Source organism: Perognathus longimembris, chromosome 14 (genome assembly GCF_023159225.1).
Source record: "Perognathus longimembris pacificus isolate PPM17 chromosome 14, ASM2315922v1, whole genome shotgun sequence".
Taxonomy (NCBI): domain Eukaryota; kingdom Metazoa; phylum Chordata; class Mammalia; order Rodentia; family Heteromyidae; genus Perognathus; species Perognathus longimembris.
Window position 1 is genome coordinate 13,127,242 of NC_063174.1, and position 5,670 is coordinate 13,132,911.

Here is a 5,670-nt window from a genome sequence, read left to right on the forward strand (position 1 = left end):
CCTGCAGTAGATGGGTAAGAGCAGATAATCCACTAGCTTCCGCACCCCATTCCTTTGAAAGAGTCTGGAATTTACCCCAAAGTGTTTGCATGACACCTATTTCTTTTTTAAAAATTATTATTCTTAATTTATTATTATTATTATTACTAATTTATTGTTGTTACAGAAAGAGTCCAATTACATGAGTCAGGTAATGAGTACTTTTTGTTTGTTTGTTTGCAGTCCAGGGGCTTGTTACTGAAGGCCTGAGTACTGTCCCTGGCTTCTTTTTGCTCAAGGGTAGTACTGTGCCTCTTGAGCCACAGCACCTCTTCTGACTTTTTCTGTTCATGTGGTGCTGAGGAATCAATCCCTGGGCTTCATGCATGCTAGGCAAGCACTCTACCGCTAAGCCACATTCCCAGCTCATGAGGACATTTTTGACACCTATTTCTAGCACAAGGCACATTTGACCTTTTAAGTTTTTCTTTTTTTTTTTCAGACTTAACATTTCTGATGAACTAAAGATTGGCTTTTTCACCACAGACCACGCCACTCAGACTGACTGCTTTGAAATTTTGCCACTAAAAGAATTGACTTCATCTACAGGAAAGATAGTACAGGTAGAGTGGGGCTTATTTCTAAACATCTAAAATAGTTGCGCAAAATTGTTTCCATTGTATCTTTGATCAACAGAACTGAACTTACCAAAAATATGTGCATCTGAATGACAGTATGTGTTTCAAAAATTATGAATATAAGCTATGATTTTTATTTGTCATATGTATGCCATGCTTTTATATGTAACTTGCTTAGTTGTCGTTATTCTCAGGACATCTATAAGCATTTCTGACTTTGATATTTGAAAGATATAAGATATTTTTGTGTATAGGTGAATGAGGGAAGACAATGAAATACTGAATACTTAGGAAGCCATCACAACAGCTTTGTCAGACCTTGACATTTTCTCTTATTTCCTTTAGATGTATATTTTTATTGTAAAGGGATAAAAAGCCTTTTGTATGCATCAGAACATCAAGAGTTATTGTTAAAACAAAATGAACAAACAAACAAAAAAACAACCCCTAGGGACTGGGACTATGGCCTAGTGGCAAGAGTGCTTGCCTCCTATACATGAAGCCCTGGGTTCAATTCCTCAGCACCACATATAGAGAAAAGGCCAGAAGTGGCACTGTGGCTCAAGTGGCACAGTGCTAGCCTTGAGCAGAAAGAAGCTAGGGACAGTGCTCAGGCCCTGAGTCCAAGCCTTAGAACTGGCAAAACAAAAACAAAACAAAACAAGAAACCCTAATCAATAAAATGATCACATGAAGTCGCATACTACTAATTGCTCAGGGGTACCTTCTTTGCTTAAGATAACTCAGAAATAACCCCATGACAACACATCAACACATCAACAGTTTGCTCATAGGCAGGCATGGTGGTGTATGCCTATCATTCCAGCACTCAAGAGGCAAAGGTTTGGCCTTTTATACCCAAATCCCTGGGTTCCTTTTCATTGTTGCCCCCCCTTCCAAAGAAACCCTCCAACATTTAGTTCACAAGCATATATAATGGCACAAAATGGACACCATCTATTTAGACATGTGGGCGGCATCTAATCCTTCACTGTGGTGATGCACAATCCCTCTGATTCGTGGGCCAGCAAACGTGGGGTGTAAGTTCTTAACTGGGACTTCTGAGTCAGAGGACCCAAATTAAACATGAAATCAACGAATTCATAAGACACAATGACAATGAAAACACATCACAAAGAAACCTATGGGACACAGCTAAGGCAGTACTGAGGGGCAAGATCATTGCCCTCAGCACTCACATTAAAAGAATGGAAGCAGAGCAGGTGAATAACCTCACGATGAAACTAAAACAACTGGAAAAACAAGAAATGACAGAATCTAAAACGACTAGGAGGGGAGAGATCACAAGATTAAAGAGGAGATAAATCTGATTGAAAATAGAAAGACCATTCAACAAATAAATAAGACTAAAGCTGGTTCTTTGAGAAAATAAATAAAATTGACAGACCCCTCGCAAGACTTACAAAAAAAAGAAGAGACTCATATACGTAAAATCAAGGACTCCACCAGAAAAATTACAACAAGTAGACACGATATTCAAACAATCATAAGGAGCTATTTCCAAAACCTCTATTCAGCAAAAAACAATAATTTTACAGAAATGGATCAATTCTTAGAGAAGTACAAACTGCCCAAACTGAACCAAGAAGAAATAAATCAATTAAATAAACCAATAACTTACAGTGAGATACAGGAGGTAATCAAGAACCTTCCAACAAAGAAAAGCCCAGGCCCAGATGGATTCACTAATGAATTCTACAAAACCTTTAGTGATGACCAAATACCAATGTTCCTCAAACTCTTCCGCAAAATAGAAACAGAGGGAGAAATCCCAAACTCATTCTACGAAGCTAATATCATACCCATTCCCAAACCAGGCAAAGACCCAACAAAAAAAGAGAACTACAGACCAATATCACTAATGAACACAGACGCAAAGCTCCTCAATAAAATATTAGCTAACAGGATCCAGAAACTGATCAAGAAAATCATACATCATGACCAAGTAGGCTTCATCCCACAGTCACTAGGATGGTTCAACATCCGTAAATCAATCAATGTAATTCACCACATCAACAGAACTAAAATCAAGAATCACATTGTTATCTCAGTCGATGCCCAAAAAGCCTTTGACAAAATACAACATCCATACTTATTAAAAGCTCTGGAGAGAACAGGAATAGATGAAACATTCCTCAAAACAATAAAAGCCATATACAACAGACCAACTGCTAACATCATATTAAATGGCTTTTTTTTTTTTTTTTTTTTTTTGGCCAGTCCTGGGCCTTGGACTCTGGGCCTGAGCACTGTCCCTGGCTTCTTCCCACTCAAGGCTAGCACTCCGCCACTTGAGCCACAGCGCCGCTTCTGGCCGTTTTCTGTATATGTGGTGCTGGGGAATCGAACCTAGGGCCTCGTGTATCCGAGGCAGGCACTCTTGCCACTAGGCTATATCCCCAGCCCACATCATATTAAATGGATAGAAACTTAAATCATTCCCCCTAGACTCGGGAGCAAGACAAGGATGCCCACTCTCCCCACTTCTATTCAACATAGTGCTGGAATCCCTAGCCATAGCAATAAGGCAAGAGGAGGATATCAAAGGGATCCACATTGGCAAGGAAGAAATCAAACTATCCCTATTCACAGATGACATGATCTTATATCTGAAAAGACCCAAAAAACTCAGTACCCAAACTCCTACACCTAATAAACCATTTTGGCAAAGTAGCAGGATACAAAATCAATCCACAAAAGTCAGCAGCTTTTCTGTACACCAGCAATGTACAAACAGAAAAGGAAATTATGGAAACAATTCCATTTACAGTAGCCAAAATAAATAAATAAATAAAGTACCTAGGGATCTAGGGATCAACCTAACCAAGGACGTGACGGACATATTTAATGAGAACTATAAAAATCTAATAAGGGAAATCAAAGAAGACACAAGGAGATGGAAAGACCTCCCATGCTCATGGGTACGCAGAATCAATAAAGTGAAAATGGCCATATTGCCCAAATTGTTATACAAATTCAATACAATCCCTATCAAAATCCCAGTTACATTCTTCACTGAAATAGAGAAAGCAGTCCACAAATTCATATGGAACAGAAAAAGACCTAGAATAGCCAAAGCAACTCTAGGCAAAAAAAGCAGTGCAGGAGGTATCACAATACCAGACTTCAAGCTCTACTATAGAGCCATCATAACTAAAACAGCCTGGTATTGGTATAAAAACAGACCGGAAGACCAATAGATTCGAATTGAAGATCCAGAAATAAAACCGCACTCTTACAGTCACCTGATGTTCGACAAAGGAGCTAAAGACATACAATGGAATAAACATAGCCTTTTCAACTACTGGTGCTGGGAAAACTGGGCAGCCATATGCAGAAAACTCAAAGTAGACCCAAGCCTATCACCACACACCAAGATCAACTCAAAATGGATCAAGGACCTCAACATCAATCCTGAATCCTTGAAACTACTGAAGGACAGAGTAGGAAAGACGCTAGAACTTATAGGCACAGGAAGGAACTTCCTGAATAGAGTGCCAGGGGCACAACAAATAGGGGAGAGACTCGACAAATGCGACTACTACAAATTAAAAAGTTTCTGCACAGCTAAGGACAGAGCCACCAAAATAGAAAGACAGCCAACCATATGGGAAAGAATCTTTACCAGCACAGGAACAGACAAAGGCCTAATATCTGTCATCTACAGAGAACTCAAAAAACTAAGCCCCTCCAAGCCCAGTACACCAATTAGGAAATGGGCAAAGGAGCTCAAGAGAGACTTCACAAGAGAAGAAATAAAAATAGCAAAGAAACATATGAGGAAATGTTCAACATCCCTGGTAGTAAAGGAAATGCAAATAAAAACAACCCTGAGATACCACCTCACTCCAGTTAGAATGGCCTATACTCTGAACTCAGGCAACAACAAATGCTGAAGGGGGTACGGGAAAAGAGGACCCTTTCTCCATTGTTGGTGGGAGTGCAAATTAGTACAACCACTTTGGAGAACAGTATGGAGGTTTCTCAAAAAGCTCAACATAGACCTACCCTATGACCCAGCCATACCACACCTAGGCATCTATCCTGAACAGCAGGTCCCAAGATATCAAAAAGACATGTGTACTTCCATGTTTATCGCGGCACAATTCACAATAGCCAAAATATGCAATCAACCCAGGTGCCCCTCCACAGATGAATGGATCCAAAAAATATGGTACCTATACACAATGGAATACTACATGGCGATTAGGAATGGTGAAAAATTGTTATTCGCAGGGAAATGGTCAGAACTTGAACAACTAATGTTGAGCGAGACAAGCCTAGAACACAGAAAACAAAGGGGCATGATCTCCCTGATATATGACTGTTAAGCTGGGGTGACAGGGAGACAGTAGAGACCAGGTCTGTGAAACCAAAAACTGCTTGTCAAATGGTATTTCCCACAGGATTGGGTCAGTGACCTAACATTATGTAAGTAAAACCAAACAACTACTCAAATATAAAGGTCAAAAATTGACCTCTCAGTGGATCACAATAGCTCAAAAGCTATGTATGTACATTCATATGAGACTACTGTCAACATAGTCTAATATCGACATGACATTTAAAGCCCTAGGCGAATTTTCTTTGGTGTACACCATGTGGCTAATGTATATGTTCTTGGTATACTGTGTATTGTATATATGTCTACCTGACCTAGGGAAGGGAAAGAAAATCAGGGTGTAAGATATCACAAGAAATGTATACACTGCCCTAGTATGTAACTGTACCCTTTTTGTACAACACCTTGTCAAAACAGTTGTTTAATTAATAAATAAATTTTTAAAAATTCAACCTAGCGATTTCTAATTATAATGCTAAGCTGTACACTTTTAAACAAGGGTACTGTAGCTCCTTAGGTGATGTTGAAGGGAAATGAATCTCCACAAAAGAAAAAAAAAAAAAAAGCCAGAAGTACAGGGTTCGCTCAAGGGGTAGAGCCAAAAATGCTAAGCAAGAACATAAGGCCCTGGATTCCTGTCCCCCAATACTAATATACACACACACACAAACAAAAAACATGGCAAACAAG